General features: G+C 40.6%; 1 protein-coding gene across 6 annotated transcripts in view; it reads left to right on the top strand.

The window, feature by feature from the left end:
- SLC9B2 (solute carrier family 9 member B2) overlaps positions 1 to 12,289 on the top strand; it is a 47,835-nt gene continuing 35,546 nt past the window's right edge. For 2 of the 6 annotated variants that reach the window (XM_081240600.1, XM_081240595.1), the window contains exons 1-2: positions 1 to 422; positions 9,432 to 9,515. The gene's annotated coding sequence lies outside the window, so the exon portion shown is untranslated. Of the gene's footprint in view, positions 423 to 754; positions 815 to 9,393; positions 9,516 to 12,289 lie in introns of those variants that run through there. The other 4 variants (XM_081240599.1, XM_081240597.1, XM_081240596.1 and 1 more) reach the window with 4 other exon arrangements.

The raw sequence follows: 12,289 nt of genomic DNA, 5'->3' as shown, positions 1-12,289 counted from the left end.
CGTCCGGTCTCCAGGGGCCGACGAGGCCGCCCACCGCGCGGCGCCGCCCCGAGGTCCCGGGAAGTGGACCCGCGGTTCTCCGGGCCCCAATTCAAGCCGCGCGCCCGCCCTCTGAGGCCCCAAACCCGCGGAGAGCGCGTGGGGTGGCCGCTATGGGGTCCCAGCGCGCCCGGGCTCCCTGAGCGGTCCACACAAACCGCACCCGGCCGCCTTCCCGGAACCGCCCACGCCGCGGGCAAGGCGGGGCCGCGGACACCCGGCGGCGCGCCCAACGCCCCGCTATCTGCAATAATTGCAGCCTCCGCCGCCGCCTGGAGCGATGCGCCACCCGGAAACCGGTTCCCCCGGGCTCTACCGCAGGCCTTTGAGCCCCTTTTCGCATCCATGGGGCTGAGCCGGCTGCCTGAGCCCGAGAGCGTTAGGTGAGTAGCCCCTGGAGAGCACTGAGCGTAAATTAAACCGGCGGCCGTGGCGGCAATCCTCTAGTGCCGGGCCAGAGGCTGGGAGCTAGCGCCCAGCGCCTTCTGGTTGTACGCAGAGTGGTGGGTGGGTGTGGATGTGTGTGTGTCTCCTGTCGTTAGTTGTTATTGGAGTAGGTTTTTCTTGTTCGTTTTGTTTTAGTTCTCAAATCCATCATACGTTGCTGCTACTGTGGCCTGGGTTAGCACCCCTCATGTGCAAAGACTCATCACTTCCTCCTGATTGGGGAATATAAATAAGCCCCTGCTCAAAGCGCACGCTGAGTCTGTGGCTTTATTTTACTTACCAGTCATCAGCTTGTTATGTCAGCCTTGTTATCTCACCCTGGATTCTGGTGTGTTTTGTTGCCCAAAAGATCAATAGCAGGAAGACACCACTAACTTTAGCCTTCCATCAAGATATCCAGGACGGGCTTCCCTGGTGGCGCAGTGGTTGAGAATCTGCCTGCCCATGCAGGGGACACGGGTTCGAGCCCTGGTCTGAGAAGATATCACATGCCACATGCCACGGAGCAACTAGGCCCGTGAGCCACAACTACTGAGCCTGCGCGTCTGGAGCCTGTGCTCCACAACAAGAGAGGCCGCAATAGTGAGAGGCCCGCGCACCATGATGAAGAGTGGCCCCGGCTTGCCGCAACTAGAGAAAGCCCTCGCACAGAAACGAAGACCCAACACAGCCAAAAAGTTAATTAATTAATTAATTTTAAAAAAGAAAGAAATCCAGGACACCAGTGGCTAGAGACAGAGCAGGTGCTTTACTTTGCCAGATCTACCTCTGAAAGGCTAAAACCCCCTTTCCCCATTCGTCTATAGTGGGCCCTCCACCTGATATTATTGCTGCTATACAGTATCTCATGAAATTCTGGTTTACTGTTTCTCTCTAAGTCAAGAGTGAAACATTTCAATTCAGCAAATACCTGTACATCTTCTGTGGGCCAAGCAGACCTGGGGACAGGAGTTACAAATAAGAATGGAATACAATTCAGGAGCTCAAAATCCAATGGATCAGAATATACCTAACGATTAATTAGGTAGTGTGATTTACCCTATACTAATGATGTGAGCAAAATGACCGGTTCACATATTCTCTAGCATATTAAGGTCTTTAGAATTACAGTCCTATTGACTAGATTTTTGCCTTTTTAGGGTTTCCATAGAAGGCATGATAGAATAAGTAGGGAAAATCAGTGATGTAGGTCTGAATCCTGGGGCCTACACAGAAAGTTGCTGTGCTGGATATGGAAGTTTGGCACTCACACTCATTCCTACCTGTGACTAGTGTGCCTTCTTGTACAGGAGGAACAGGAAAGCTAAAAACAGTTCCCAGACTCCCTTCCAGTTAGAGTTCTGGGTGTAAATAAGAGTTCTGGATGACTTGCCGGAGATTTCAAAGGCAGAGATAAGGCAGAAGCCTCCCTGCTCCTCCCTGATGATTTTGGCTGTTTTCTGTTAGCATGGAAGGTGCACAAGGTGCCAGTGTCCAGGCTCTAGAACTGTGGGTGTTGGGAGGGACTTACAGCAACCAGACTCAGCATGCCATGTTGAGTCACCAGCCCTCTGGCTGTCAAGAGGCAGCTGAGGGAGGTAGTCAACATACTCTGAGTTCCCTGTCCAGACAGCTTCCAGATCCCAGCTTCTCAGGGTCACAGGTACAGTATGTTCTTGAACTCCTTGGTTCCTGTAGGCCTCCTGATTGTGGCAAAACTAGTATATTCCCTGGTGGCTCGTCTAGTAGTGTTCTAGAAGTCATTCCTAGAGGCCCAGCCAAAACCCTGCACTTGTAGCCCTTTCAACAACCTCTAGCCTTGCAACAATTCACTTAATTCTCTGTATAAAATCTCTTTCTGCTTAAACTATTGGGCATGGTGTCTGTTTTCTGCATTGACTCTGAGTAATATGTTTGCTGCATAGCCTCTAAAAGTCACCTAATCTCTTCAGTTTCTTTAGATGGGAAAAGAAACCATGAGATTAGATCCAGGGCCTGGCAGTGATTTGAATGCCTTCATTTGGGCTCTGCCCTCTCTAGTTGCTACAGACTCCTACATTTGAGTTGGCCTCTGAAGGTACTTGAGTTTGTTACCCATACACTAGATTATCTCTGAAGTCTCTTGCTCTACAAGCATAATGTAAAACATTTCTTCATTTAAAACATTCTCAGAGTATATCACAAGAGATTGTTGACTGTCTGGTTCATGACTAACTGTTCACGGGTCCTGTTGATAATTGGGAAGCCACTGACTCTTGGTTGGCACACAGACCCTAATGATAGAACAGATTTTTCCTCTGGGGAAAAGGAATTTACATCTTTTTCACACAAAGCCTAGGAAACTAGTATGTGGGGAGATGGAGCTCCCTGTATATGCACTTGTGTAACGAGGGAGCATTCTTTGTAGTCTTGGGTCATACAGGCTAAGGAAAGTGAAATGATGATAAGTTCGAAAGAGTTTTGAAGGCCTTATAAAGTTATTAAGTATACCTTGCCAATACAGTAAAAGATCTTTATGTGTTTTTTTTAGGAATCTAGTATTTATGTTTCTGTGGTTCATAAGGAGGGATGAAAGATTTGAGCTTACCAGTGTCCCTTATCTGTGCTCTTCAGTACAGTACATGTATGCTTCTTTCTCAAGGAAAATCTCATGAAAGGAAGATAAAGCACTGAGGGACTTTTTTTTTTTTTTTTTTTTTTTTTTGCCGTATGCGGGCCTCTCACTGTTGTGGCCTCTCCTGTCGCGGAGCACAGGCTCCGGACGCGCAGGCTCAGCGGCCATGGCTCACGGGCCCAGCCGCTCCGCGGCATGTGGGATCTTCCCGGACCGGGACACGAACCCGTGTCCCCTGCATCGGCAGGCGGACTCTCAACCACTGCGCCACTAGGGAAGCCCACACTGAGGGACTTTTTTGGGACTCCTTGATGTACTTAGTACTAGTTTAAGGTTTTCTGTGATGTAGGCATTATCACCATTTTGCGGTTGAAGAAAATTGTCCAGACTGGCTAAGTAACTTGCCCCAAATAGCCCAGTTAGGAGGCAATGACACGAGAAGGATTTACACTCAGGGTTTTCATGTCCTTTTTCCTCTGACCGCTCCACATAGCTTGCATATGATGCTCATTATGATCTCATTGACATGGATGTGCACAAAATTCCCTACCTGCACTTTCCTTTTTACCCCTTACCCTTTAATCATGTGGTTCCTCTGCCTGTAATGGTCTTTATTTTCTTTTCGAGACTAAGTCACCTTTCAAGGCTTGACTCAAGTATCAGCCACGTAAGGCATTATCTCCTCTCCCCTGTTTAACTCTATGCCTGCACTTCTGACATTATAATTAAATTACCTTAAGGTGGCACTAGCTGCTGTAACAGATAATCTCTGAAACCTCAGTAACTTAAAACAGTAGAACCTTATTTCTCATTCATATAAAGTCCAACCAGGTGTTCAGCTGGTGGCCTTCTCCTCAGTGATTCAGGAACACTAACTCTTTTTATATTATGGTTTTGCCATCCCCTAAGACCTTGGAGTCCTTAGTTTCCGGGCAATGGACAGGAAAAGAGAGAGCATAATGTAAAACATGGGAGCTTTCTTACAGCAGTGGAAGTACAACACATCATTTATGCCTATATCCCTTTGCCAGACTCAGGGACTTGCCACACTGACCTGCAAGGGAAGCTGGGAATGTCAACTATCTGTGTGTCTAGGCAGCAGAGGAAACTGGTTTGGTGAACACATAGCAATCTCTGTCCCTTTCTTAAAGAGCAGAGACTGCATCTCAGTCATCTTTCTGTCTCTTGTGTTTACACACCATAGAAACCCAGTAAAAGGCTGATGAACTTCAATGATTGTGAAAAGATGGGGTTGCTTATCTCATGTGCCTTAAATTGAAACTTAACCACACTTTATTATGGTTACCTAGGGAATGATCTGTCATACTCTGACTAGGTCGCAACCTTTGACTATAGGAACTGTGTCAGATTGTTCACATTCAAATCCCTAACACAAGGGCTAGAACATGGTAAGAGCTTAATAGAGGTTTGTTGAATGAATGAGTCCTTAGAGAGAAAAAAGAGGGACAGAGTTAGTCTACATGGAGTTAGGAAATACTAACTGAGATGGTGACATTTGGGTTAGATCTTGAATGACTCGTAGAACTTTACCAAATAGAGAAGTAAAACATGTAATCCCAGGCAGTGATGGTAGTTGTGTTTTGTTGTTCTTGTAGTTTTGTTTCATGAGTAGAAAGTAACAAAACAATCATATGTTTATAAGCCCAACTTTTAAAAATTCAATATTCAAATATTACAACCAAACTTCAGGGATAGGGCAGAAAAAATATATAACCTTACAAGGTATGCAATCTCTAAAGACTAAAAGAATGGTGCTAAAAACCTTGGCACTGATTTTTAGCTGCTCAAATGTTCTTTTCTGGACATTTTTGAGAAATTTCGATACGAAGGCAGTGTTCTATCAATATCTGTTCATCCTCTGTGAAGGTTTTGCCCCATGTCAAGAAGCTAGGGAGACGTGTAAGCCAAAGCTTCCTCATCACTGCTCCTTATCAGAGCTTCTCAAAGACGGCTCTGCATCAGAGTCACCTGTTGTATTGGTTAGGATGCTTTTGGCTATAAGTAACAGGATATTCAGCCAAAATTGCCTTCAAAAATACAAGCCTCTTTTCTCATACGACGAAATATCTAAGGTAAGTAGATCCAAGGTTTGTTCAGTAGCACGTTGATATCAAGGTCCAGGTTGCTTTCCATTAGCTAATCTTGACTTTTTCTTCATGGATAAATGATGGCTGCTAGAATTCCAAGAAACACAGTCCCCATCCACAGCTTCACCCTCCCCTGCTAACACACGCACACACACACACACACAAAGACAAAAGGAGAAGAGGGTTCTCCTCTTGCCTCTCTCTCTTTATATTAGGAAGGAAAATCTTACCCAGTTGTCCGCAGTAGCCTTGCCCGCAAATTTCATTGGCAAGAAATGAATCATGCTCATCCTTAAACCAACAGCTGGCAAAGAGGAATGATGTTACAGAGATTGACTTAGACCAGTCATGATTTATTCCTAGGGCTGGTGAAGGGACCCACTGGCATACCTGAGCAGTGGCTCTTAGGTAGGTAATAAGTCACATTGCCACACTTGGGGAGATTCAGTCTCTGGAGATTCTGATTTTAGTAAGCCTAAAAGTAATATTTTAAACTTTCAATTAAACATATTTGCTTTTGGGTGGGGGGGAGAGATATTTTACAAAGAGAAGCAAGTATTGGGTCCCTTCTTACCTAGGGATAATTTCCTTTTATTCCTATCTTATTGCATAGTGTTTTACTTCATGAGTGATTCAGTCAAATCACTATATTAATTCACCAAATAGAATAGTGGTTGTTTTCTTTTGATAATTTGATTGCATGCAGTTGGAACACTTAATACTTTCCAATAAGGTAGTTCTCATTCAAGGAGACATTCTTAGTCATTTCAGTAATTAATTATTGAGGAAATTTTAAGCCCTACTCTTCACTTAATCTGAATTCCTCACTGATGGAATAGGGCTTCTTTTGGGAAATGAGTATTAGATCAGAGTTGATTAGCAGAATCCAGAAATTGGAAAGTTTCAATATGTTCTACATAGAAATACCGTATGGTATGGAAACCCTACACTTTTAACACATAAATGGATGAACACCAAAGATAGGAGATTTTTATTATAATTGTTATAGAGTACTTAATGAACAATCATGGAGATGCTTTTTCAAATGCATGAATACAGTGCATAGAGTACTCCAGCAATATATGTAAATTCTCAGTACAGTCAACCCATTAAATGTCAGCCCGTCCTACCAAAGACAGAAAATAACAAGAACAACCAGTCTTTATCCATGTAATGATCTTTCAGCAGTAATTCAGTTGATAGCAGTAAGTGTATTTTACTTGCCCAAGAGCCTGTGGACATTTGCAAGTTGATAATTCTTTCATTTCCTCTAGAATATTACAGAAAGCACTTTTAAACACTTAGATTAATAAGATAACCTGAAAAAGAGAAGGCTGATTTAACAAACCTCTTTCTATATATGAAAGCATATTTATGGAAGTTGTTTTCAAAGTGTGCTTCACTTGCCAGGAGGAACAGGGGTGAGTGGACAGGGTTTCTGCAGCTCCACCTTTATCTGTCCCATTTGTTGGATTTCAGGATAAGGTTTCATTTAACAGAAGATTTCTGGCTTAAAAAAATATTTGAAAATTGCTCTAGGAGCTTCTAGGCAGTTCCCCCATCTTCTTTGAAAACCACAAAAACAAAAAAATGACTTAAATTGTGAGAGGTGGAATTAAGTTACCTAAAATCAAATTACCAGAGTCTATGAAAAATATTATTACCAAGGAAAGCTGTGTCATTTTCTTTTCTCTAAAGCTCTAAGAATTGCGTAAATTCTTTTTAAATGTATTTTAAATTGCATTTAAAAATCTTTTTTTTAATTTATTTATTTTATTTATTTATTTTTGGCTGCGTCGGGTCTTCTTTGTTGCACACAGGCTTTCTGTAGTTGTGGTGAGTTACTCTTTGTTGCGGTGTGAGGGCTTCTCATTGCGGTGGCTTCTCTTGTTGCAGAGCATGGACTCTAGGCATGCGGGCTTCAGTAGTTGTGACACACGGGCTTAGATGCTCCACGGCATGTGGGATCTTCCTGGACCAGGGCTCGAACCTGTGTCCCCTGCATTGGCAGATGGATTCTTAACCACGGCATCACCAGGGAAGCCCCTGAAAATCTTCTTATTGTAAAAATACTAACAATAAAGAAACAGAGAGAATAAAAATAAAATTCCAACAACTCCATTTCCCTCCCCAAAGGCAACTAATGTTAACAGACTTTTTCCTCTTTATTTACATATATATACGTACCAGAACTGCTCATATTCTTGATCTATTATTCTTGATCTGCAGTTTTCTCTCAAGTTTAGAGGAAAGACAAAGCAGACTGTTCCTTTGAAGTCCACAGCTCTATGATTTTGGTGGCATATGTGCCTAATACTGTAAAATAAAGCTCAAATTAAATCAAGATAGTTTCTAAGTATGTGTATCAGTCCTGTAGGAAATTCCGTATACTGGGAATGCTAAAGAGAGGCATGATTGGCCAATAGCCTTTGCATTTGTTTTTAGAAAATACTTGACCTACTAACTTATAAGCAAGTGGGCAGTCACAACAGTCTTAACAGCCATGTCCGTGGGCTTATGTCAAGCCTCATTCTTCTATTGAAATCTGTACTTGAGTCAGAGAACTTTGATTAAACTCACATTATTTACTGAATTTATGAAGTCTACCAAATTTCACCATTTGAAAAAAATACATTTTTTTCTAATATGGTTTACAGGTTGGGTATCAGTCTGAATAAAGCAATATCCTGATTGAGAGGCAGGAAAAAAAACTTGAAAAAACTTGGTTCTGTGTATAGGCCCTTTTACTGTTTATTTAAAATGTACCTTGCCTTCCTAGTTCTCAGTATAATTTTCTGATATACAAAAATCTCTCAAACCATCTAAGTTTAACTGGATTTTTTTTTTTTTTTTTTTTTTTTTTTTTCTTTTTGTGGTATGCGGGCCTCTCACTGTTGTGGCCTCTCCCGTTGCGGAGCACAGGCTCCGGACGCGCAGGCCCAGAGGCCATGGCTCACGGGCCCAGCCGCTCCGCGGCATATGGGATCCTCCCAGACCGGGGCACGAACCCGTATCCCCTGCATCGGCAGGCGGACTCTCAACCACTGCGCCACCAGGGAGGCCCTAACTGGATTTTTTTAAATGAAAAGCTTCTTAATTCTTAGAATCTTAAGTCATATTTAAGTGGCAAGTTGTCACCTAGCCAGTTAACTGATAATTCAGAATATGTTAACAATATTTGTCAAGAGAATAGAATAAAAGTTCTTATTTCATTCATTTTGTTACCAATGTTGTGCAACTTAAATGGATTAGTAAGAATTTTTTGTTTGTAATAAACTCTATAACATTGATAACAATGGAAAAAAGTAGAGCTGAACAAAAGATAGAAAATTTTAATATTTATATTTGCTTGTGGAATGTGTTTTCAAACTTATAATTAACTATGGGTATATACAAGTAGAATTTTAAACAAAATATAACAAAAATGTAAAATTATAATGCAGTGACTTGATAGAAAGGACATGAAGTCAAAGATATAGGTTAAAGAACTATACCATTTCACAAAATTTATAGTTTTACTATGGGGCTTGGCTGATATTGGCTGTGTTCACTGAGAAAAGTTATTTAGCTTCTCTAAGTTTTAGTTTTCTTATTTAAATATGAAAGAGATTGGACAAGGTAATTTCTAAAGGCCTTTCCAACTTTTATTATTCCATTAAACTATGAGTGACTTTTAGCTGCTTAGAAGCCATCTAGTTTCTCCATATTTCCTCACTTTTTAACTTTTCCATCTCAGACACCTAGCATCTCACATCGATTCTTAACTCTGTTGAACCTTTACTGGACCCAAAGACTTTTAAAGACTTCCACGAACACAATAAAGAAATTAATTAGGGTCCATTAACTATAGTATATCATTTAACTAGCATTGTTGAAAAACAAAGCATTTCACTTAATTTTATTGGTAACTGACACCTATTTTACTGAATGCAACATTTTTGTTTAACATTCGCTTTAAAGAAAAGCTCTAAAAATTTGCCAACACAGAATGCTAGGTTTGAATATTTATGAACCATCCAGGCAATTTGAAAAGAATTAAAGTGCTCTTGTTAAAGAGTATAGTTTTTGAGTTCACATTTTGATGCATATATAAATAAACAAATTCTAGAGAAAAAAAAAAGAGAAGCTCTAAACTGTACTGTATATTTTAATGCCTTTTAAAACAAAATATTTCCACCTAATTTTTTTCTTTTCATTTTCTTAAAGATGTAGAATCACCTTTCTAAACATCTGTTATTATACAGGGCCTCCTTCAAGACCAATTCAGGTATGAAAATTCTTACTAAGGATTTATTTGGTGGCAAGTGACAGAAACCCAACTCAAACTGGTAAGAAATTTATTGGCTCACCTAACTGAAAAGGAGCTGCTTTCAGCGGTACCAGCAATGTGATTATTAATTTAGAGCTTTCTCTTTCTGTCTTTCCATATTAAGACTCTGCTTGTTCTGTGGTTAGTTACCTCATTCTTTAGAAGGCTTTTCTTGTATGTTACAATGATTGTCAACAGCAAGTCTGGGCTTAGCAACCCCGACAGAAAGAAAACTCTTTCTTAATGGTTCCAGTAAACACCCTAAACCTGACTCTCATTGGCCAGCTGTGGGTCACATGGCATCTGTGGGTCACATGCTCATGCCTGAACTGGTCAAGGTGACCAGGGAAGGAGTTCCCTCGCTGGCCAAGCGTGTCCTCATCTCTGGAGCATTGGTGGAGCATGGGGATTAGAGAGAGAAGGATAAGAGTCTCACATGAGCCATATGTATGGGGAATAGAGGAGGCATGGATTCCACAAAAGAAAATTAGTGTGCTATCACCAAAACAAAAGGGGGAGAATGATGCTTGGCCGGCCAAAACTATAAATATCCCCTATGAAAAAGACATTTATTCCCACATTTTGTAGCATTAGATTGCAATCTTTTCCATGTCTTTCATTGTCAGCTGTCACTCACGCTGCTCTCAATTTGTCTCTATCACAATCTCTTCCTACATTTTAATGTGTAACATCATAAGAGGGTTTGGAAGTCAGATGAGCAAAATCATTAGAATTGTTTTCAAAATAAGAGTTATGCTCTCTGAGAACTTGAGAGCCTCTCTATGAGTAAGGAGTATAAACTTTCTACTTTTTTAATGGACTTCATGATGTTTCTTACAGTCCTTATCCTTAAAAAGCTCATTTTTCCATATTTTCTGATTTCTTTACCTTCTTCTGCCTTCTTAATGGGGGATATACTATTGTAAATTTGTAAATATTGTACATTTCAAGACCCAGTAACTATGAACAATAAATGCTATGAACATGGTTGCTTTAAGTTACATTTTTGTGATTTTTCTAAATTTAAGTTGGGTTTTGAAATGAGACCGGTGGTTTAAGTATTCTTTTGGAAATGGAAACATAGCAGAGTATAAACAAACAGAGCTGACCAGTTGTAAGTTGTTTTACTGGACTTATTAAAATACTGGTATTTCATTTTACCGTTTCTCTCTGCAATACCTCTCTGATCTCAAATAGTACTTTGGTATCCATGGTGGAGACTATGGGAGAATAAGGACATTTTTTTAAACACAAAACTATATGAATTTTCGAAAATAGCATATATTGTGCAACATGCCCAATTTTTATTTTTTATGTTAAAAAGGACTAGAGTAACATTAATAAAATGAATTCTCAAATTCATTTTAGCCAGTAGTGTTACGTCGCCTAATCAAGAAGTTTGCCTTGAAAGAAAGAGGTTAAAATCATGATCAAAGGAAATGAATAGAATTATGTAGTAAATTCTTCAAGACTGGGGAGAACTTGTCCTGCTTTAAGAGGAAAAGCAAAAAGAATCTCAGAGATTTATGATAATTAGGGAGGAGGAGTATGAGTGGCTAATAACCAACACTAGTGAATGCCTACCATATCCATGGTTGGACCTACTCTTGTCTCCATTGTACAGATGGAGAATTACTTACAAACAGCCTAAGAAATTTGGTATATGATGGAGCTGGACTTTAGACCCAGGTTTGTCCAAATCCAGAGCCAATAGACTTTGTCACCTACTATATTAGGGGGTCAGTCTCTACAGAGGGTGAAGGCCAAGTGCCATGGTTTGGGATACAATGTCCAAACTCTCCAGCCTCGTCTCTCATTATCCATAGCCTCCCACCACAGGCTCTAACAGAGTTTTCCCTTGCACCGCACTGGCTTTCATGCCTCGATGCCTTTAAGACAAGGGTTCTCTGAACCCAGCATTTTCCAGTCAAAATGGCATTCTTTTTCATGAGTCTAAAGTTTGAAGTATTTAAATTTTAAAAACTATATATACATTACATAAACACATATACATATGTAATGTATCATTCTATATACTTGTATTTATTTTATATAATATATAATAAAAATCAAACTAAAGGCTTTTTGAGATGCCACCCTGGCCAACAATGTATTCTTCAAGGAAGAAAAATGATGATGGTGGTGGTGGAAAGGATATCATTTTCATTGAAATTTTAAATGCAAGCATCTTGGCATTTTGTTAAACAGAAAATGATGCCTTGAGGCAGGGGTCCTAGCTAATTTATCCCTGTCTTTATGGTTTAGCATAGTGCCTGGCACATATTAGGCACTCAAATGTGTATTGAATTAGATTTTCCCTTCTCTCACATAATTTTCTCTTTGGTTCTGCCAACGCTTATAGTTTGTACCTCTATTATAATACTCATCGTACTTGTTGCATTAGGAATAAGTTTGGTTACTAATAAAAAGAAAACTTGGCTAATAGTGTTTTATACAATTACTCCAAAGCTTGGCAGTCCAAGACTGACGCAGCAACTCATGATGTCGTCAAGGAACCAGCTCCTCCTCCTTTCTTGTCTACTGTCCTTGTATAGGGGTTTTTATTTTCATGGTTAAAAGATGACTGTTGGCCCTCCAGGAGGTATATCTACAATCTAGGAAGGAGAAAGAAACGTGAGAGGGCAAAGAGTAAACAGTGTGATCCTTGAAAGGTCTTGCCTTATTGTTTGGGAGTGAAAGCCCTCCCCAGGGACTCCCACTTATATCTCATTACATAGAACTATGACACATGGCCACCTCTAGCTGCAGAAGTAGCTAAGAATTGGAATATTT

Source organism: Mesoplodon bidens (assembly GCF_964165515.1).
Source record: "Mesoplodon bidens genome assembly, chromosome: 1".
Classification (NCBI taxonomy): Eukaryota; Metazoa; Chordata; class Mammalia; order Artiodactyla; family Ziphiidae; genus Mesoplodon; species Mesoplodon bidens.
This window is presented reverse-complemented; position numbering and strand designations above follow the sequence as displayed.